The following is a 24,366-nucleotide window of genomic DNA, read 5'->3' as shown; positions in this document are numbered from 1 at the left end:
CTAGATTACAACGAAATACACTGAACTCCAAACACAAAATTATCAATGATTGAAGCAGTTACCATCACTGATCGTACTGTCACTACTAAAAATAAGACATTTGGTTAAAGGATTTTACATCAGCTTTTAAGATATATGATGTGAAAAATATTTGTCAAGAGATTTTACATCAGACCTTTATTCCCACTGATGTGAAAAACAACACGGTGGCAGTTTGGTAAATAAAATGAAATTTTTTTATAAAGAATTTTACATCGGATCTTTATGTGCACCGATGTAAAAAGTCCATTAAAAAAATAAAATTACAAGGTGGCAATTTCGTAAATAACATTACCTCTTGTTGTAAAGGATTTTACTTCGGATTTGGATTTGCACCGATGTGAAGCATGACCAATTTCAACAAAACCCTAATCTGCCTTACAAAATAAAAATCATTTTGTTTTCGTTCTCCTTCCGCTCGCTCCCTATGTTCTTCATTTTTCTGCCTCCGCCTTCAATCTCCCTCCGCCGTTCGATCTCCGTTCAGTTTCCCTCCGCTGACTGCCGTTCGATCTCTTTTCTGCAGCACCCTTCGCAATCGACGACGGCCCCACCGCGACCAGTCACTCGACCACGCCCTTTAGACCTCTCCGCGCCGTACGACCACCGTGAGATCTCCTCCCTCCGTGCTAGCAACGCGACCACTTCGTCTCCCTTTCCAATCTCCTCCGCCGTGAGTAATCTTTGATTGATTTTTATTTTTCTGTTTTGCTTCACCTACTTTTGTTTCAAAAGCGAGGACAACCTTTCATTCCATTGCGGCGAAAGCGGAACGTGTTCTCCTTGACTTCAAATCAGATCGAGGTTGGTTCTCTTCACGCCACATCATATATTTTACTTTTTCTCTCTGTATTCTATTTCGTATTCAATGGATATGGTTTGTTTTCAGTTTTTTGGGGATTTTTTGTTTGATTTTTTGTTGAGATATTAATTTTGGGAATTGGCATTGATTTGATTTGTTGATTGTTCGAGAAGATCAAGAGAAGCAATCTCCTGATAGCTTGACGAGGCAAACTGAAGTTGAATCTACAAGCAGCGAGAAACAGAGTAAGGTAATTAGGATTGGAGTTTTTTTTGTTGTTGTAGATTTTCCTTATTCAAATTGTTGTATTGAACATGGTGAAAATGTATTCACTTTGGGGTTAATGCATTTGGATTTTGATTAGGATTTGGTATAGGGTTATGAAATGAAAGTGTATTAGTTTGTTTCTATGAATCACAGGCAGTGACACCGAAATGAAAGTGTACTAGTGTGATATATCTCATATTAAAGGTTAATTTCTCATCTGAAAGTTAATCTCTTTCCTGTGTTTTAATGGTTTGTCAGGTCTTGTAGGAATTATGAAATATTATGGAGATTCTTCTATATTGTCAAGATCTTGTTCTCAAGAATATTTGTTTTTTCTACTGATTTAATTGAATGGGAATGTAAGTTTTCTATGCAAGGAAACAAGACTGGATGCTCAAACTTTTGCAAGGGCAAATCACAATCAACTTTTTATAAGGTATAAAGTTATGCATAATCATGTGTGACTCTAGTTGTCTCATAATTTTAGATTTTTTTTCTCTAAAGATTATTATGTTTATAGAGTGTATCAAGATTAAGGGAAGAACTGAACATATTGTTGTTTATGGAGGCATCGTTGCTCGCCGACGCTGATCAGTGTAGGAATACCGCAGTATCTTGACAGCAATACAAAATGTTTCTGAAATAGAGGTAATGAATTTATAATGTATTATACTTCTTTCTATTCTAATATTATACGCAACATTAATTTCTTGATCAAAGATATCTATATCTATAGTATTTATGCAGATTTTGCTTATATTAGTTTGGTAGTACATTGCTGTTTGAGTGGAGAAGAATAAAAAGGCTAATTGCATGTCTTCTTTTTCCATATACTCAGAATCAAGAAAACATGAAAAATTAGCAAATAGAGCTTTTGATTCATTGATAAGATAACAAAAGATCTTTTGAGAAAATATGAAAAGTTAGCATATATTTTTAACATGATTGAATGATATGTTTGCTGAATTTTTTTTTTTTGTGGTTGCGGGTTAATTTTTTTTATTGGATAATTTTTAGATGACAATATTACTCTAAAATTCTATTTGTATCTTAATTCAATATGTAAATTTTGATTGATTTATATTTATTTCAGGTTGAAGAAGGAAAATTTTCAAAGAGGAGGGCTATAGATCCGTAACTTATTAAGACTTTAAATATTTAGTTAATTTACATTAATAATTTACTTGATTTAGTTTTTATATTTATTGGCTATTACTACGTTTGAATTTGGAATTAATGATTTAGTTTTCAATTTGTATTGTCCAGACTAAATTTGATATAAAGGACATGTTTTTTATGACACATTTAATTCAGAGGCTTTGGTGCTAGAGATGTTTGTTCGGTTTGATTGAAGGTTTATAATTGAAGGTTTAGAATTGGATGATGGTTTTGGTACTTGGAATCATATATTATTATTGCAGTTTGGGGTTAATGCATTTGGATTTGGATTATGAAATGAAAGTGTATTAGTTTGTTTTGTTAGGTTATGGTTGAAAGTTAATAAAGTGAAATTAGAGTTGGATAATGTTTTTGTTACTTGTTAGGCACCATTTTTCTATGTAATAGTTGGTAATTATTAAATATTAATTACTTGAAAATTTGATATTTGTAGTGGGATATTATTATTGCAGTTTGGGGTTAGTTCATTTGGATCTGCGTTATAGAAAAATATGAAAATAGCGACCTAAATGTGGTATGTGTGATGTTGAAAAAATATGAAAAATTAAGTACCAACAAAATTAGCTATTATACGTTTAAAATTATATATTACATCGGGCAAGTGGGAAACCGATGTAAAAACTGTCTATTACATCGGGCGGATAGGAAAACCGATGTAAAATATGGCGTATATATTTTTTTATTAAAAAATTGTATTATTTTTCACATCAGACGTTTGAATTCAACCGATGTGGTATGTTAATTTTTACATCGGGCTTTGGCCCGATGTAAAATGTCTCTGATTTATTACATCGCCTGGCTTTACATCGGGTCTAAACCCGATGTAAAAAGTACTTTTCGCCCGATGTAAAAAGTACTTTCTGCACTAGTGTGTACACCGGTACATCGTGAAGTACTAGATATTTCAATTTTATTCTATTATACATATTGTCTCAACTGAGATCCACAACGCTCGCATACTCGATGGAAATCCATCGATTAAAATGCCTATTCCTCCTAGCACGCTGATCCTGCACCAAAATTTGAAATATCTTACTCGTCTCTATGAGACTGTTCTATGTGCTAACTAGAAGGAGTAACTGATAGTATTAGAAACTTGACCTATTGGGCCTTATTTCCTTTATTATATGGGCTTAGACCTTGTTAGTATAGTCCATTTAGGTTTTACATATATGATGTATCCAGCTCTTTTTTTTTCAATTCAATGAGTAAGGCGGCAAAGTTATTCAGTTCAAACTTTTCTTTTACATTTTCATCTTCTCCAAGATGCAACTTCATCTTAATATGGTATCAGTAGAATATCATCTCATCATCATCTTTATCTTCACCTTCCGCACATAAACTCTGTTTCATACTATTCTTTACATCATTTTTTTCTTCCCTTCTCTATTTCAATTTCTTTCACCCACTTCATTACACAACCTTGGCTTCCGATCAAGATTCTGATCACGATTCTGAAATTCCTGAATCACCAAAAAAAAGTCACAGATCCCACCCTCAATCCAAGAGATCCATACTATCTCCATCCTGGCGAGAATCCGGGTGCTACGATCGTTTCTCCTCCTCTTGATGATAACAATTATCACAATTGGAGCAAGTCTATGCGTCGTTCCCTAACATCCAAGAACAAGCTCTCTTTCATCAATGGGATAATCAATAAACCTTCGCTGACCGATGACAATTATGAACTATGGGAACACGCAAACAACATGGTGTTATCTTGGATCAATCGTACTTTATCACCTCACATCTCTCAAAGCACGATTTGCTTTGATTATGCTTTCGAGCTATGGGAGGATCTTCGTGAAAGATTCACAAAAGGTAGCCACTTCCGTTTTTGTGATCTTCTTCGTGAAATACATTCCATACAACAGGGAGATCGCACTTTATCTGCTTATTTCACTGCCCTAAAAATCTTATGGGATGAATTAGAAGATCTTAGGCCTACATCTTCTTGCTCTTGCCCTAATCCCTGCCCTTGTGACCTAGCTAGAGCTGTTCGCAATTATAAGCATATGGAATATGTAAGGTGTTTCTTGAAGGGTCTTAATGACAACTATCATAACATTCATACATATATTCTTTTACTTGATCCGCTTCCCAACATTAGAAGAGTCTATTCCCTAATTGCTCAACAATAAATCCTCCCTTCACCATCACCATCTCCTACTGTTCTTGCTACAAGCGGTTCTAATGCCAAACCTAAACCCAAAGGCACCCCCCAAGGCAGCAATGGTTTGCACAAATTGTCACAAGACTAACCATACTATTGACACTTACTATTTCAAACACGGTTTTCCACCAGGTTATAGAAACAACAATCCCAAGAGTGCCTCTGACACCAAAGCTGCATAAACTCCCAACAAGAAAATTGGCATTTCTAAAGAAGAGTACAAATATCTAGTGTATCTTTTACAACAATCTCGCAAGGACACACAACAAGCCACGATAGACAAAGCTGCTCCTTTTGATACAACCCCCATATCAGGTATTGTACAAACAGGAAGTATTTTCAATCACCCCTCTATGTGGATTTTAGATTCTGGTGCTTCACACCATGTATGCCATTTTATTCATTTTTTTCAAACATTATGACTATAGCACCTGTTCCCATTACCTTACCTAATGGCTCTTGTTTGTCTGTTAATTTCTGTAGGACTGTTACTTTTGATAACTCGTTTCACCTACAATAAGTCTTTTTCATACCTGCCTTTAGATTCAGTCGTATTTCAATTTCAAAACTATGCAGCACCTCTAGATACAACATCTCTTTCTTACACAATTCCTGTCAAATTCAGGATGTGTGTACCAAGGAGATGATTGGACCTGTGACACAAATGCATAATCTCTACATTCTGCACAAGACACCTCTTGCTCATCCCTCTACCAATGCTGCTACCTAACATAATTCAGCTGTTTATGTTAATTCTAATAATACTAGCCACAATGTTGCCTTATGGAATTACAAATTAGGACACCCCTCTGTTGATGTTCTTCAAAACATGTCTCAACAATTCCATGATATTACTTTTCATAAGACTATAACTTGTAATGCTTGCCATTTGGCTAAACAATGCAAATTATCTTTTCCATTAAGTATTTGTGTTTCTTCTAATTGTTTTGATTTAGTCCATATGGACATATGGGGTCCCATATCCATTTCATCCTCAGATGGTTTTCATTATTTTCTCACCATTGTGGATGATCATTCTAGATATACTTGGACTTTACTTATGCATTCCAAATCTGAAACTCGTGTTCACATTAAAAACTTCATATCTTATTGTCATACACAGTTCAAATGCAATATCAAAACCATTAGGACTGATAATGGCACAAAATTCCTCATGCCCTTCTATTATGCTTCTTTAGGCATTCTACACCAAAGGAGTTGTGTTGAAACACCACAACAAAACTCTATTGTTAAGAGAAAACATAGGCATCTTTTGAATGTGACTAGAGCCCTCCTATTCCATGCTAATTTACCTAAATGTTCATGGTCTTATTCATTATGCCATGCCACCTATCCCATCAATAGGTTAACCAGCCCTGTTTTGCAAAACAAAACTCCCTACATCCTTCTTTTCAACACCTCTCATTCTTTATCTAACCTTAGAACTTTTGGATGCCTATCCTATGTTTCCACTTTAATAAGACATAGGGACAAATTAGACCCTCGTGCTACTAAATGCATTTTTTTAGGATTTACCTTAGGTATCAAAGGATACCTCTTATTTGACCTTAAGAGTAGAAAGGTTTTTACTTCTAGAAATTGTGTGTTTTATGAGACCATTTTCCCTTACACACCATGTATCTCTACACCCAACCCTTCAACCATTGACCATGATATCTCCACCATACCTTTCTTATTTGACACAGACCCTTCCCCATCCACACCTAAATCTAAATCCAACAATTAGCCCACAAATCACCCTCCTACCAGCAATACTAACCTACCTCATAATACTGAAACACCTATTTAGTCTATGGATCACAATGATAAAAGCCACTATAATGCTAATGGTAGTAATAATCATGATAATAACATTGATCCTGCTACTGGTAATGCTTCAGATTCTGCTATTGATAATGTTTCTGATTCTGTTGCAAGTATTGATTCCCATGATATTACTGATTCTGTTATAAATACTGATTCTGCCACTACTAATATCAGAAAATATCTTAGAACAAAATCTGCTCCTGCACACCTTAAAGATTTCATTTGCAATACTGCTTCCACGAATGCATTATATGAAATATCTGACTTTATTTCATATAAATCCCTTTCCCCTGCATACTTCAATTTTATATCTGCTATATTTGTATCTGCTGACCCTACTTCATACAAGCAAGCTTGCATTCATCCTCATTGGAACAAAGTCATGAATGATGAACTTCAAGCCTTGACCAGTAATAAAACATGGGAGTTCATGCCTCTGCCCCCAAGTAAGAAATGTATAGCCTGTAAATAGGTGTACAAAACCAAATTTAATTCAGATGGCACATTAGAAAGACACGAGGTAAGGTTTGTTGCTCAAGGCTTTAATCAGGTACAAGGTATGGATTTCTTTGACACCTACTCTCCTGTCATTAAACTAACCACTGTAAGACTCATACTTGCTCTTGCTTCTACTTTAAACATGCATCTCTATCAATTAGATGTTCACAATGCTTTCTTACATGGAGATTTGACTGAGGAAGTGTACATGTCTCTTCCCAAAGGCATTACACCATCATACCCTAATCAAGTCTGCAGACTTTTAAAATCTATATATGGTTTAAAACAGTCAAGTAGATTATGGTTTGAAAAACTGTCTAAGGTCCTTTTGGCTAACAAATTCCAACAATGTTCCTCAGATCATTCTCTATTCATTAATCAGTCAAACACTTCACTTACATTTGTTCTTATTTATGTTGATGATCTCCTTATTGCAGGTACCAACATCAATATCATTAACAACACAAAACAACTTTTGCATAATCATTTCCACATCAAAGACCTTGGGACTCTGAGGTACTTCCTAGGACTGGAGATTGCTCGCAGCAAATCAAGTACTCACCTAAACCAACACAAATATACTCTAGATCTTCTTTCTCAAACTGGGCTTCTTGGTTGCAAACCTGCTTCAACACCAATGACCCGTGACACAAGACTCACCACAACTGACGACACTCCTCTAACAGATCCTACCAAATACAGAAGACTCATTGGCCAACTGATTTATCTATTGAACACACGTCCTGATGTCTCCTATGTTGTACAGCAACTGAGCCAACATATGTACAACCCCACTTATCTGCATTACAATGGTGCTATCTGTATGCTACGATACCTCAAATTAGCCCCAGCGCAAGGCCTTTTTTTCCCCATCAATTCTTCTCTCCAACTAAAAGCTTTCTCTGACTCTGATTGGGCAACTTGCCCGAAGACACGCAAGTCAATCACCGGATTTGTATATACCTTGACAACTCCCTCATCTCGTGGAAATCGAAGAAACAACCGACAGTATCACGAAGCTCAACTGAGGCCAAGTATCGTTCTATGGCTACCACTGTTTACGAATTACAATGGTTGACAAACCTTCTACTTGAACTACACATACAATTCAAACAACCAGCCTTACTTTACTGTGACAATGCTTATGTCATTCATATAGCCAACAACTCCTCATTCCATGAACGCACAAAACACATCGAACTCGATTGCCATATTGTCTGCGAAAAGCTTTAGCAACAACTATTCCAACTCTTACCAGTTTCCTCCAATCAACAACTTGCAGACATGTTTACCAAACCTTTGGATGTTTCTCTTTTTAAATCTAACATTTGTAAGCTTGAGTTACATTCAATATACCCTCAAGCTTATGGAGTATTAGAAACTTGATCTATTAGGCTTTATTTCCTTTATTATATGGGCTTAGACCTGGTTAGTATAACCCATTTAGGTTTTACATATACGATGTATCCAGCTCTTTTTTTAATTCACTACAACACGGAAGGGCTTTAAAAGCGCTTTTTATGGGCTTTAAAAGCGCTGTGAAAGGCAGCGCTGGCGTAGGTAACAAAAGCGCTTCAAAAAGCGCTCTGGTAGGCCCCCCTATAAGAGCGCTTTTTTGGAAAAAGCGCTCTGGTAGGCCCCCCTATAAGAGCGCTTTCCTGGAAAAAGCGCTCTCGTAGCCCCCCCTTTAAGAGCGCTTTTTCCAGAAAAGCGCTCTGATAGCCCCCCCTGTGAGAGTAAAAAATAAAAAAAAACGCAACATACGAAAGCGCTTTTGGAAAAGCGCTCTTATAGGGTGGGCTTTAAGAGCGCTTTTTCTGGAAAAAGCGCTCTGATAGCCCCCCTATAAGAGCGCTTTTCCAAAAGCGCTTTCGTATGTTGCGTTTTTTTTATTTTTTATGCTTTTTTATTAATCTTTGGCAGCGCTTTTACTAAGAAGCGCTTTAGTAGGTGGACCTTTAAGAGCGCTTTTTAAAAGCGCTGTCGTTGCTAAATGAGGTATTTTAATGTGCAGCCTGTAATTTAATCCTCCCAGACGACCTGTAATATTTTCGACCTGTAATATGTTTTCAACCTGTAATATTTTCGACCTGTAATTCATTTTCGACGATATTATTTCAGCCATCAGTAAGACAATATATATACTAATATAATACCATTATAATATCCAAAATTATATATATACATCATTACAACATCAATAATATTATAGTTCAAATCGACACAAATCCTACATGAAAAAATGCTTAATATAAAATTGACACAAATCCTCTTTTATTTCTTCCAACTTAAGTCTCGGGTACCCAGCAGCACGGAATTCGTCAAGGTACTACAAAACAAAAACATAATATGAATGATATATTTAGTTAAATGTAATAAATTATATGAAATTATCTTAAGTTATAAATTCATACCGTGAGCGGAATCTCTAATTGATTTGCCTGAAGGATTTCTTTCATAAACCTCAATACAAAGTATCCGCAATCGTAACTGTTTCGCTGTTGCGGACACTACATAGAAAAACAAATAAGATTCTATAGTTGTCTTGTTTTATCAAGTAGCATAAATATATTATAAGCAAAATTGTGAAAAATAATGTACCTGCACTTGGATCCAAGTAATGTTGTTAGATTTAGTTCGGGATACCTGTGCGTCCCGTTGACTTCGGAACACTTGTATTGATCTAATTAACAAATATATAAAAGCATATGTTTAGATCAATCCCACAAATAAGTAAATATATAAATATACACGAATATATATTTAGAACGATCCCACTTACAAATCAACGATGTCCTTCATAGCCGGATAATTGGTCCATTCACCATTTACCGAATTCAGATAATACACGACTTCCCTTATAGGGTTGATAGCAAGCAGCAACCAGTGTGCTCTATAAATTAAAACAATAGGTTATATGAAAATTTTGCTATACACAAAAGAAACAGAGATTAGATGAACAAAGAATGAGAAACTAACCCTACTGGTCGGGTATTATACGCCCAAAGATGCAGACTTTCTGTATTGCCGGTGGACATGAATCTATCGACTAAGCGCTGTCTAACTGATTCCGGTTCCGAAGCAATTGCCATTCCGCTACAATGGGCGGAAGACATGAAACAGAATCTGTTAGACAATGGATTCCCGCGCAACACTCTGTCATACAACAACCTTAAATAAAAACATAATAAACATTAGATTATTTTCATTGAAATGTGTAAATAAATTATATTGTGGGACTAATTAAATAATATATCGGATGAGTGAATATTACCGGATGTATGAGTGCATGTTAGTGACGCCTAGTTGATCATGCCTAAAAATCTCCTCCAAGTCATCAATTGTAATAAGTGACTTGAATTCAATACCGAAGACACTTTCATCCATATCGATTTCACGTAAAGCACCATCTTTCAAATCGGACATATCAACCATTGTTGCGAGCGTCGACCGGTATCGAGGCACAAAAGCACCGCCTTTTTTTGCCGCTTGCTTCGGAGGAGCAGTGGGTGGTACGGTACGAACTTGCTGCGTCGCTTGTTGTGACTCCCGAGCGGATGCCTAAAAATCATATAAGTTAGGTAAAATATAAAATCATGCAGATTTAGATTCAGATTAATTATTAACACTTTAAATGTACCTCTTTTAGTGATGCAACAGACTCCTCCTCCTGTAAAATCCCTTTACCCTTAATTGCGGGTTTTATAGGAGCAGTCTAAAATTAAAATGTAAAAAATAATTAATAAACGGTTTAGAATTGACATTCGAAAACTAAATGATTCATAATCGTTTTCAATATACCTCATCACTAATGGTAATGAGCTCCGAGGGCCATGCAACAAATGATCCTATTGCATCTCGCAGCAATGTCGTCTCTGAGACCATGTCAGGTACCGGTAGCATCGCATCATGATCTACTACAACATCCACCGATACTTTCTGGTGTCCATCCGGGAGCGGTCTATGGTGAAGTAAATCTCCCAAAGTGTTGTGCACTTTTCCCTTGCCAACTAGTCGATAATTCGGTTCCGATAAGTATAGTTGGCAAGATGAAATGCCCTAAACCAATAGTAAATATAAAGTCATTATCATTAATAAAATAGAATAATTTAAAAGGAAAAAAAATTATAATTACCTCGGGAAATTTCCTTTGATAGTTGATACTAGCCTTATCACTAGTTTCTTTCACTGATGAAGTGTTGCACTTTTCTCTCATATACATCTCTTTATCTCTTTGCAATTCTGAGACTTGTGCTTGCAATTCCTGCAACTTTTGCAACACTTCTTCATTGGTAGGATTTCTTCTCCTAGGACTCTTGTAAAAAGAGGTTGGAGTCACACCATGACCCTTACCCCTCACCCGACCGGGATACTCAGGAGCATCTAGTGCTCTACTAAGTACGCTCCCCTCACCGGTGGATGCCGATTGCGACAAGGTCTCCTGTAATTCATTTACATTAAAAAATCATTTATATATTAAAAAACATTTGATTTAATTAAAGACACAGTATTATACTTACACATTCAGTAAAAACTCTCTGAACTTCGGGATCGACAGCTTGATTCTTGCCCACACGAGCTTCCCTCCACAACACATGTACAGGAAGTGAGGTTTCCTCACTTTTAGTCTCCTCTAACTAAGCATTGACACAAATGATAAAATCGTCAAATAAAACACATTTAGACAATTAATTAAAACGCATTTCTATTTACTTACAATTTTATCCTCCAAGCGTGCATATCCCAAACGCCCTTTTTTGTATGGATATGCGGGTTTTGATGCTCTCGCGCTATTTGTGACACTCCTTTTCTGAAAATCTTCATCTCTTTGATTTACAAACTTAACCCAATCTACTTCATCAATGAAGATCTCATACTATTTTGGCCGTCCCGGCGCCTCTTCAAGAAAGTTTCCATCTTTATCCTTAAGATAGTTATTTGTCAAAAAAGCTTTCCACCCTCTATATCTTTTTCCGGCCAAACTAAGTATGTAGCGTCTACGCTCATCTGGTATGTCAAAAGTCCTCTGCAAAAAAACATACGCATAGTGTGTTAGTATAAGTAATGTAAACAATTTATCGTCAAGATAATAACAACAACCATATATGGTATATACCTGAAGCTCTTCCCAAATCGCTTTTTTTTTCGCATCCAAGTCTTCGCTTTTTAGATTCCATTTAGCTACGGAGACTGGAATATGCATACGAACAAGTGTACCAATGTAGCTTTTCAACTTTGCAGAATTAGGACCAATTGGCTGTAATTCAGAATTCCATTCCAAAGGGTATACTAATCCTTGGTCTCTATGTCGAATGATTCCCTTCATAATGGTGATGCCTCGTGCAACTTCTTTTGCTTCAGTATCAGGTGGAGCATTTGTATCCGGAGCATCTCTTTCTTGATTATCTCTTTCTTGTGAGTTTTCTTGTGAGTTTTCAGGTGGAGCATCTCTATCCGGAGCCATTTAACCTGTATCAAACAAACTAAAGCACATTAGTACACTATTAATAAGCTAACAATCTATACAAGGCAAATGGAAGTCAAACCATGCATGTACAAGTGTATCGGAAACGAAATCGGTACAAATCAAAATAAGCGTCAAAAAAGAAAGTTGTCGGATTGAACGAAATTTACATGGCTATGGTAAAACGTCCCCACGGACTCAAAAATAAAGTCGGTTTTGCAAAATTCAGACCCTAAGCCCGACTTTTGATTACGGGCAGAAGCAAAACCGATAAAAAAACAGTCCCGAAATGTAAAGATAAGTGCATGAGCAGCTCCAGAATCGTCAAAATAGTATAGTCACATGTAAAGAAGTCGACAAACGGATACATGGTTCAAAAGTTATGTACAAAACGAGAATATGCACCAAAATTGAATAAGTACTATACTATTGATTAAAACAATCGGTACAAATTGAATAAAACAAATTAGTCGGAATATGTATACTATTACCTTTATCACTAACGTCTCTTTCTTTTCTTGGTAGGATTGTGTTCTACGCGTCTCTTAACAACGCGGACGGTTGGATTGATCCAAATACCCTCATTATGATCATTTCTAGTACAAGATTCATTCTCATTTTGACCGTTTCTTGTACAAGATTCAATGCCAACACCAATATCACCTTGATCTTCAATGTTTTCATCAACTATTTTGTTAGATAAAAGCACTATAGACCATTTCGTACTTGTCGGATCATTGACATAGAACACTTGTTTAGCTTGAGAGGCTAGAATGAAAGGCTCATCTTTGTACCCTACCCTATTGAGATCCACTTGCAAAAATCCTGACTTATCCATTCGTATGCCACTATTATTTTCAACCCACTTGCAACCAAATACAGGAATCTGAAAATTCGCGTAATCAAACACCAAAATGCGCTCGATAACCCCAAAATATGACAAATTTGCAAATTTCGGATTTAAGTCATTCGCACTTGATATGTGCATTGCTTCAGCTACCAAGGTAACACCACTATTTTGCATAGTACTTTTATCATCCTGTTCTTTGGTATAAAATGTGTATCCATTAATAGCGTATGCGCTATAAGAAAGCACAATTACAGTTGGACCATAGGCTAAACATCTCAACCTTTCTGTTACTGAAGCAGGATCTGAACGATACTTTGAATAAATATGATCCCTAAACCACGGTATGAAACTTCGATTGTGCTCTCGTACTATCCAGTTCTCATTTCTATTTGGATTTAAATCTCGGAGAACAACCTTGTGCATTTCAACATACGGCTCAACCTCAATCTCATTGTGCAGAACATACAAGTGCGCTTGATCCCGTTCGACCATTGATACTGTCACAACTTTATTTCCAATTAGCCTTTTTCCTTCTTTTTTTTCGACAATATGAGATTTGGGGAGTCCAATTGATTGAACATTTGACAGATATTCAGTACAAAACTCAACCGCTTCTTCAACAACGTATCGTTCGGCAATACAACCCTCCGGTCGACTTCTGTTTTTCACGTACCCTTTTAATATTTTCATATAACGTTCAGCAGGGTACATCCATCTCATATAAGCTGGTCCGCACAATTGTGTCTCTTTCACAAGATGAACGACTAGATGAACCATTATGTCAAAAAACGAGGGAGGAAAATACATTTCAAGATCACATAAAGTAACAACTATCTCTTTTTGCAATGTTGGTAAGATCGCGGGATCGACCACCTTACTGCAAATTGACCTGAAGAAGAAACACAGCTTAGTTATTGCGCTTCTTACTTTTTCTGGCAGAATAGAACGTATACCTATTGGTAAAAAATGTTCCATTATAACATGACAATCATGCGTCTTCAAACTCTTTAACTTGAGGTCTTTCATGGACACAAGTCTTCTAATATCTGAAGAGTAGCCTTCTGGAACTTTAACTTCACTGAGGAACTTACACAATGTTTTCTTCTCCTTTCTAGATAGAGTGTAAACAGCAGGTGGCAGATATGTTCGTCTTCCTTTCGTCACGGGTCCTGTAATGCCCGTAAATGTGTTTTTCTGATTAATTGTGATGTTTGCTACATTTTCCTAATTTTACCGTTTTCGAGTCGAGTCAGTCGGTAAATATTAAGTATGTTAATATTTTACTTATTACTTTCCATGTGTGTAATTATTATGTTTTGGGTGTTAATTGGTTAGAATTAATGTTTAGTGACATTTGGGCCAAAATTAGAAATTATGAAAGTTGAGTGGGGGAAAATGAGAAGTAGAGAAATAGAAAGAGATATTTTGATATAGAGAGGAAAAGAGATATTTTGAGATAGAAAGAAAGAGAACTTGGGAAGAGAAGAGAAAGAGGAGAAAAACAAAGAGAAGAAGAGAGTTGTAGAATCCAAACCAAGCTAGAGCCAAGAATCCAACCAAGGTAAGGGGGATGAATATAGTTTATCTTGATTGTATGGTTCTTGTAGTTTTGTATGCTTTGTTCTTGTTCTTCCTCTTTTCCAAGCTTGTTCAACAATGGCAACTTGTGTGTTTTGTGAGTTTTGAAGATATAAACTTGATTTTATGGTGTGTATGTGTGCTATGATGATAGATATTCCCATGGATCATGTTTGTTTTTCATTTCTCCATGTTTTCTTGCTTATGAAGAAATTTAGGTCAAAGATGATATGTGATGATCCAACCATATGATAATCATGGATTAGGTGTATATATAGCATGTTTGTGTTGTATTGGTGTTGGGATGAAGGTTTAAATGGGTTTTGAATGGTTTAGAGGGGGCTGAGACGGTCTGTTGTAGAACTGGTTTTTCTGGGTTTGCGCAGGTCCGCTGAGCGGAGTTTCTTTTGCAGGAAATCTCTGTCTGGGTCCGCTGAGCGGAGGTTATGTATTTTTGTTTGGTGATTCCCTGTCTGGGTCCGCTGAGCGGAGCTCAAGCGGACTGTGTGAAATTTTGTTTTCCAAACTTTGTTTTGTTGTATCTTTTGAACCGTAGGTCGTTTCTACGCGCCGTTTGAAGTATTATGAGAACCCTTGAGTATGCTTTATGATAAAGAGGAGTGTGTTGATTGTGGTTGACTTATTGGATTATCTTATTATATGATTCTTAATGATAATTGTGGGCATTACTATATTGATCATGCTTTCATTATGAATTGTATTCTCACCCTTCTGCCTTAATGTTACCTACTCGTGGGTAATGTGCAGGTGATCCGCAAGTGTAGGTGCTCTCTTTGTAGTCGTCCGTTTTGGTGTCGTCCGCTCGTGATACGTAACACCTAGGGGGGGATCGAACACTTATTTTGTAGATAATGCTTATAGGATCCTTTTGATGTATATTTGATCCTTTTTATGTATTCGTATTATGTATTTTGGATACCTTCTCATGCGATGTATTTTGGAAGGATGTTGTGGATATTTTGTTTACCGATGCATTTATATAAGTACGAATACATTCAGGTGTTTATGTGTATCTGTCCTCTTGATTATTTGTGTTACGCATCTTTTGCGAGTATGTTATGTTTGGTTATGTGGTTACTTAAGTGTAACGCCCTAATTGTTTTTATGAATTTAATTTTTATACTCTGATATTTGTACCTATATGCCTGGGTAGAATTGGGGTGTTACATTAGTGGTATCAGAGCGGGTCGGTCTTGTCCGACCAAGTGTCGTGTCGTTTGGTCTAACAATTCTTGTGTTATTTTTTGGGCTTACTTCTCTTGGTGTTATTGTGAAGTTTAGAGATGGCTGGACGTAACGACGCTGCTATTGCTGCTGCATTGCAAGCTATGGCTGAAGCTATGCATACGGATGAGAATGCAAGGTCTCGGAGTCTAGCGACTTTCCAGAGGGAGAATCCTCCTGTGTTTAAGGGAACGCATGACCCCGAGGGAGCCTTGACTTGGATGAAGGAGATGGAGAGGATCTTCCGTGTGATGGATTGCACGCAAGAGCAGAAAGTCAGGTATGGCACTCATCAGTTAGCTGTGGAGGCTGATGATTGGTGGCTGGAGACTTTGGCAAGGTTAGAAGCAACCGGTGAAGAGATTTCCTGGACGGTGTTCAAGAGGGAGTTTTTGAGGAAGTATTACTCGGAGGATGTCTGTGGAAAGAAAGAGACTGAGTTTCTGGCTTTGGTTCAAGGCAGCATGTCTGTGTCTGAATATGCGGCCAAGTTTAATGAACTTGTGAAATTCTACCCGCACTTTGTTGGTGAGGGAGCAGAATTTTCTAAGTGCGTTAAGTTCCAGAATGGGTTACGTTCTGATATCAAGAAGGCGGTAGGGTATCAGAAGATTCGGGTGTTTCCAGATTTGGTGGACAGCTGTAGGATTTATGATGAGGATAATAATGCTCATCATAAGGTGATTAATGAAAAGAGGAACAAAGGTCCGCAGAATCGTGGGACGCCGTATGATGGAGGGAAGGGTAAGCAAAAGATGAATTATGGACCAAGGTTTAGTGGGGGAGATGCTCCTGCTAAGATTGTATGTTTTAAGTGTGGTAAACCTGGCCACAAAAGTAATGTCTGCTTTAGTGACGCAAAGAAATGTTTCAAGTGTGGAAGGGTAGGACATGTGTCATCCGACTGTGCATCCAAGGGAGTAGTGTGTTTTAATTGTGGTGAAGAGGGACACATGAGCGGTCAATGTCAGAAGAAGAAAGTTCAAGCTGGTGGGAAAGTGTTTGCTTTGGCTGGAACTCAGACGGACAAGGGTGATCGACTGATCAGAGGTACTTGTTTTATTAATGGCATTTCTTTAATTGCTATTATTGATACGGGTGCTTCGCATTGTTTTATAGCCGATGATTGTGTTAAAAGATTAGGTCTTGTTCTATCTGATTTGGGTGGTGAGATGGTTATCGATTTACCAGCAATGGGGTCGGTGACTACTTCTTTAGTCTGTAAGAATTGTCCGGTATCAATCTTCGATAAGGACTTTACTGTTGATTTGATTTGTTTGCCGATGAGCGAGTTAGACGTGGTTCTGGGAATGGATTGGTTGATGAATAATCGTGTCCATATCGATTGTTATCATAAGTTGGTGAGGTTTCCATTTCTTGAGAAGGATGTGGAATTTGATGTCTTATCTACCAAGGAGTTGAATCGACTGTTAGAAGATGGGGCACAATTGTTTGGTGTGTTTGCATCGTTGACTGTGGAGAGTCGAGCTGCAGTTGGGGATTTTCCAGTAGTGCGAGAATTTCCCGAAGTATTTCCTGAAGACTTTTCTGATGTGCCGCCAAAGAGAGAGGTGGAGTTTTCCATAGATCTAGTTCCTGGTACGAGGCCTGTTTCTATGGCGCCGTATAGAATGTCGGCATCAGAGTTAGTGGAATTAAAGAAACAATTGGAAGAGTTGCTAGCAAAACATTTTGTGAGGCCTAGTGTTTCGCCATGGGGAGCTCCAGTTTTGTTGGTAAAGAAGAAGGATGGAAGCATGAGGTTGTGTATTGATTATCGCCAGTTGAACAAGGTGACGATTAAGAATAAGTATCCGCTTCCTAGGATTGACGACTTAATGGATCAGTTGGTGGGAGCCAGTGTGTTTAGCAAGATTGATTTAAGATCTGGTTACCATCAGATTCGGGTGAAGGAAGAAGATATTCAGAAGACTGCGTTTAGGACTCGGTACAGGCATTATGAGTTTTTGGTGATGCCGTTCGGAGTTTCTAATGCACCTGGTGTGTTTATGGAGTATATGAATCGCATATTCCATGATCAGTTGGATAAGTTTGTTGTGGTCTTCATAGATGACATCTTGATTTATTCTAAGTCTCCGGAAGAGCATGAGGAGCATTTGCGTGTTGTGCTACAGGTTTTGAAGGAGAAGCAGTTGTATGCTAAGTTATCCAAGTGCGAGTTCTGGTTATCAGCGGTGAGTTTTCTTGGTCATGTGATTTCAGGTAGCGGGATTGCAGTGGATCCATCCAAAGTAGATGCAGTGCTACAATGGGAGGTTCCGAGATCGGTTACTGAGATCAGAAGCTTTTTAGGTTTGGCGGGTTATTATCGAAGATTCATTGAAGGCTTTTCGAAATTGGCACTTCCGTTAACTCAGCTTACTTGCAAGGGTAAGGCGTTTATTTGGGACATAGTTTGTGAAAGGAATTTTGAAGAGTTGAAGAGAAGGTTGACTTCAGCTCCGGTTTTGGTTTTACCTGATCCTGAGGAACCGTTTGTGGTGTATTGTGATGCATCGCATATGGGGTTAGGTGGTGTTTTGATGCAGGAAGGTAAGGTGGTGGCTTACGCTTCGAGGCAGTTAAGGATTCATGAGAAGAATTATCCCACCCATGATTTAGAGTTAGCTGCGGTGGTTTTTGCATTAAAGATTTGGAGGCATTATCTCTACGGTGCAAGGTTCGAGGTCTTTAGTGATCATAAGAGTTTGAAATACTTATTTGATCAGAAAGAGTGGAACATGAGACAACGTAGGTGGTTGGAATTCTTGAAGGACTATGACTTTAGCTTGAATTACCATCATGGTAAAGCTAATGTGGTTGCCGATGCTTTGAGTCGGAAATCTTTGCATATGTCCGCTATGATGGCGGAGGAGTGGGAACTTTTGGAGCAGTTTCGTGATCTTAGTTTGGTATGTGAATTGACACCAGATAGTGTGAAATTGGGTATGTTGAAAGTGACGAATGACTTTCTGTCGACCGTTAGAGAGAGACAGAAAATGGATGTGAAACTTGTTGATTTGTTTATGGTGGCAAATCAAAGTGATGATGGCGACTTCAGAGTGGATGGTCAGGGTGTTTTGAGATTCCGTGGTAGAATTTGTGTACCTGATGATTCCGAGCTGAAAAAGATGATTTTAGAGGAAGGTCACAGAAGCAGTTTGAGTATTCATCCGGGAGCCAATAAGATGTATCAGGATTTGAAGAAGATCTTTTGGTGGTCTGGTTTGAAAAGGGATGTGGCTCAGTTTGTGTATGCGTGTTTGGTATGTCAGAAGTCAAAAGTGGAGCATCAGCGTCCTGCAGGGTTGTTGCAACCATTGGATATTCCAGAGTGGAAATGGGATAGTATCTCTATGGACTTTGTGACGAGTTTACCAAATACTGTGAGAGGTTTCTATGCGGTTTGGGTGATTGTTGATAGGTTGACAAAGTCTGCTCACTTTATTCCTATTAACATCACTTTTCCAGTTGCGAAGTTGGCTGAGATTTATATTAAGGTGATTGTGAAACTACATGGTATACCGTTGAGTATTGTGTCGGATAGAGATCCAAGGTTCACATCAGATTTTTGGAAAGGTTTGCAAGAGGCTCTAGGTTCTAAGTTGAGGTTGAGTTCGGCTTATCATCCTCAGACAGACGGTCAGACCGAAAGGACTATTCAATCGTTAGAAGACTTGTTGAGGGCATGTGTTCTAGAGAAGGGAGGTTCGTGGGATACTTATCTTCCGTTGATAGAATTCACTTACAACAACAGTTTTCATTCTAGTATCGGAATGGCACCTTTTGAAGCGCTATATGGTCGTAAGTGTAGAACTCCATTGTGTTGGTTTGAATCGGGCGAGAGTGTGGTACTCGGACCTGAAATAGTAAGAGAGACTACAGAGAAGGTGAAATTTATTCGTGAGAAGATGAGAAGTTCACAGAGTAGGCAAAAGAGTTATCATGACAAGCGAAGGAAAGATTTGGAATTCCAAGCCGGTAATCATGTATTCTTAAGAGTTACGCCTATGACTGGTGTTGGACGAGCTTTGAAATCGAGGAAGCTTACTCCGCGTTTTATTGGTCCTTATCAGATATCGGAGCGAGTTGGCAAAGTTGCGTATCGGGTGGCGTTACCGCCAAGTCTTTCTAATCTGCACGATGTATTCCATGTGTCTCAGTTGAGGAGATACATTGCGGATCCGTCCCATGTGATTCAGATGGATGATGTGCAAGTGCGTGAGAACCTGACGGTTGAGACGATACCGGTGCGTATTGAAGATCGTGAGACTAAGACTCTGCGAGGCAAGGAGATCGCCTTGGTGAAAGTCGTATGGTTAAGTGCGGCAGGTGAGAGTTTGACCTGGGAGTTGGAGAGCAAGATGCGAGATTCCTATCCTGAGTTGTTTGTAGCAGGTAATCTTATTTTCGAGGACGAAAATCTTTTAAGTGGGGGAGGGTTGTAACGCCCGTAAATGTGTTTTTCTGATTAATTGTGATGTTTGCTACATTTTCCTAATTTTACCGTTTTCGAGTCGAGTCAGTCGGTAAATATTAAGTATGTTAATATTTTACTTATTACTTTCCATGTGTGTAATTATTATGTTTTGGGTGTTAATTGGTTAGAATTAATGTTTAGTGACATTTGGGCCAAAATTAGAAATTATGAAAGTTGAGTGGGGGAAAATGAGAAGTAGAGAAATAGAAAGAGATATTTTGATATAGAGAGGAAAAGAGATATTTTGAGATAGAAAGAAAGAGAACTTGGGAAGAGAAGAGAAAGAGGAGAAAAACAAAGAGAAGAAGAGAGTTGTAGAATCCAAACCAAGCTAGAGCCAAGAATCCAACCAAGGTAAGGGGGATGAATATAGTTTATCTTGATTGTATGGTTCTTGTAGTTTTGTATGCTTTGTTCTTGTTCTTCCTCTTTTCCAAGCTTGTTCAACAATGGCAACTTGTGTGTTTTGTGAGTTTTGAAGATATAAACTTGATTTTATGGTGTGTATGTGTGCTATGATGATAGATATTCCCATGGATCATGTTTGTTTTTCATTTCTCCATGTTTTCTTGCTTATGAAGAAATTTAGGTCAAAGATGATATGTGATGATCCAACCATATGATAATCATGGATTAGGTGTATATATAGCATGTTTGTGTTGTATTGGTGTTGGGATGAAGGTTTAAATGGGTTTTGAATGGTTTAGAGGGGGCTGAGACGGTCTGTTGCAGAACTGGTTTTTCTGGGTTTGCGCAGGTCCGCTGAGCGGAGGGGGGCCCGCTGAGCGGAGGTTCTTTTGCAGGAAATCTCTGTCTGGGTCCGCTGAGCGGAGGTTCTGTATTTTTGTTTGGTGATTCCCTGTCTGGGTCCGCTGAGCGGAGCTCAAGCGGGCTGTGTGAAATTTTGTTTTCCAAACTTTGTTTTGTTGTATCTTTTGAACCGTAGGTCGTTTCTACGCGCCGTTTGAAGTATTATGAGAACCCTTGAGTATGCTTTATGATAAAGAGGAGTGTGTTGATTGTGGTTGACTTATTGGATTATCTTATTATATGATTCTTAATGATAATTGTGGGCATTACTATATTGATCATGCTTTCATTATGAATTGTATTCTCACCCTTCTGCCTTAATGTTACCTACTCGTGGGTAATGTGCAGGTGATCCGCAAGTGTAGGTGCTCTCTTTGTAGTCGTCCGTTTTGGTGTCGTCCGCTCGTGATACGTAACACCTAGGGGGGGATCGAACACTTATTTTGTAGATAATGCTTATAGGATCCTTTTGATGTATATTTGATCCTTTTTATGTATTCGTATTATGTATTTTGGATACCTTCTCATGCGATGTATTTTGGAAGGATGTTGTGGATATTTTGTTTACCGATGCATTTATATAAGTACGAATACATTCAGGTGTTTATGTGTATCTGTCCTCTTGATTATTTGTGTTACGCATCTTTTGCGAGTATGTTATGTTTGGTTATGTGGTTACTTAAGTGTAACGCCCTAATTGTTTTTATGAATTTAATTTTTATACTCTGATATTTGTACCTATATGCCTGGGTAGAATTGGGGTGTTACAGGTCCCAATTCAGTTCTCATTTCCATGTTTACCATGTCCTTCCTTATGTTAAGGCCATCCTTAGACTTTCCTTGTATATTGAGTAACGTACCTATGACGCTGTCAAATACATTTTTTTCAATATGCATAACATCCAGGAAATGTCTTACGTACAACGACTTCCAATATGGAAGTTCAAAAAAAATGGACTTCTTCTTCCACCCACCCTTGACAAGTGAATGTGCAAAAGGCTTGCCAAACTGAGTGCTCACATCTTTCACCTTTTCAAAAATTTGATCACCTGACAAAAAAGGCGGGGCTGTACCATGTTCGGCCTTTCCGTTGAATGCTTTTCTCCACCCACGGTAGTGATGATTAGAATTTAAGAATCTACGATGGCCGAGAAAGACATTCTTCTGACAAAGCTCCAATCGTGTCGTATCGGTTTCATCTTCACAAACGGGACACGCCTTTTGACCTTTATTGCTGTACCCGGATAGATTTCCGTATGCTGGAAAATCATTAATTGTTCCAAACAACATCGCCCTCAAGTTGAAACTTTCCTTCCTATACCCATCGTAAACCTCCACACCGTTGTCCCACAAAAACTTTAAATCTTCGATTAACGGTGCCAAGTATACGTCTATGTCATTCCCTGGTTGTTTAGGCCCAGAAATTAGCATAGATAACATCATGTACTTACGCTTCATACATAGCCACGGAGGTAGGTTATAGATCATAAGAATCACAGGCCATGTGCTATGCGAGATACTTTGAATACCATGAGGGTTCATTCCATCAGTAGACAATGACAACCGAAGGTTTCTTGCTTCTTTTCCAAATTCAGGATAATCAGTATCAACTTTCATCCATTGTGGTGAGTCTGCCGGATGTCGCAACTTTCCATCAATAATTCTTTCATCTGCATGCCAAGTCAAGTGTCTTGAATCGGTCTCACTACGATACATGCGTCTAAATCTCGGAATTATAGGAAAATACCATAAAACTTTAGCAGGAGACAACTTTTTCTTATATCGAGGGGCACCACATTTAGGACACTCATTCAACGCTGCATACTCGTTTCGAAACAAAACGCAATCGTTTGGACATGCATGTATCTTATCATAGCTCATGCCAATAGAGGACAACATCTTTTTGGCTTCATACGTTCGATTGGGAAGAACATTATCCTCTGGTAGCATATCTTTCATAAGGGCTAATAACTCTGTGAAACTTTTATCCGACCATCCATTATCCGCCTTTAAGTTATACAACTTTAACACCGCAGACAATCTTGTGAATTTTGAACAACCATCATACAACGGTTTCTCTGCATCGCTTACCAACCTCTCAAACATTTTGGGACAATCCTCAAGATCTTCTTCAAGCGCTTCTGCAATCTCTTCGACTCGATCGCAATCGTATGTGTCTGTGCAATCGTCGTTTGAAGCATACTTCCTATTACACCTCGACTCAGCATTCCCGTTACTTTTCTCACCATGCATTGTCCAACATGTATAACTTCTATCAATTCCAAACCGTAGTAAATGGGATCCCAATTGTTTCCCGTCAACCTTACCCCCATAACAGCAACCCAAGCAAGGACACGGCATTCGAAGCGGGTCTTCGGAGTGCGCAACCGCAAACTCAACGAATTCCCATACCCCTTTCTCGTACTGTTTCGACAATCGATTTGAATTCATCCATGTCTTATCCATGTCTTAATTAAGCTAAACAAAAACGGTCAAACTTTCACTCTTCACAAGTAACCCCTATGGCGAATTCAATTCACAAAGTTAGTAAGTACATCACTTAACGATTAACGAAATTGACATCATGAATATTCCACATGTCGGAATAATGAGTATTACTTAATATAATCTAAAAGTTACAAAGTTAGTAAGTTCATCACTTCAAAATCAGAGAATATTCCACATGTCGGAATAATGAGTATTACACTCATGTCTTAATTAATTAAGCTAAACAAAAACAACTAATTATTAAGGAACAGAACGGTATAATGCGTTTCTGTCAATAAAACGCAATGAATCAGAAGCAATAAAACGCAACATATTACGGAATGAATCAGAAGCAATAAAACGCAACATATTACTTTGGCGAGAGAGAACAATATATTACCTGTATAGTAGTAAGCAACTTGTAGACCCACACAATGTAAGATTCTTGAATGAGATCAAACTTTCACTCTTCACAAGTAACCCCTATCTAGCAAAGATATTCCTAAAAAATATAAAATAAAAAACTTAATTGAAGAGTATAAAAATGAGGTCATAATCCATAGCTTAAAAAAATCAGCATTGTATCATTATGTCAAATGCATTCAAAATCAAATAACATCAATACAAAATATGACTTAATTCCACTTCAAAACATGAGATTAATTCC

General features: G+C 37.9%; 1 long non-coding RNA gene across 2 annotated transcripts; it reads left to right on the top strand.

Moving 5' to 3' along the window:
• Positions 1-387: 387 nt before the first annotated feature.
• Positions 388-3,042, top strand: LOC131638136 (uncharacterized). 2 transcript variants are annotated; one of them, XR_009294594.1, is made up of 5 exons: positions 388-843; positions 1,015-1,091; positions 1,367-1,544; positions 1,629-1,756; positions 2,202-3,042. It is a non-coding gene; the product is annotated as an uncharacterized LOC131638136 (long non-coding RNA). The 2 variants fall into 2 exon arrangements; XR_009294593.1 differs by having other exon boundaries at positions 1,015-1,544.
• Positions 3,043-24,366: the final 21,324 nt, after the last annotated feature.

The sequence above is a fragment of the Vicia villosa genome, unplaced genomic scaffold (assembly GCF_029867415.1).
Source record: "Vicia villosa cultivar HV-30 ecotype Madison, WI unplaced genomic scaffold, Vvil1.0 ctg.002187F_1_1, whole genome shotgun sequence".
In the NCBI taxonomy this organism is placed as follows: domain Eukaryota; kingdom Viridiplantae; phylum Streptophyta; class Magnoliopsida; order Fabales; family Fabaceae; genus Vicia; species Vicia villosa.
Note: the sequence above shows the minus strand (reverse complement) of the source record. Positions and strands in the feature narration are given on the sequence as shown.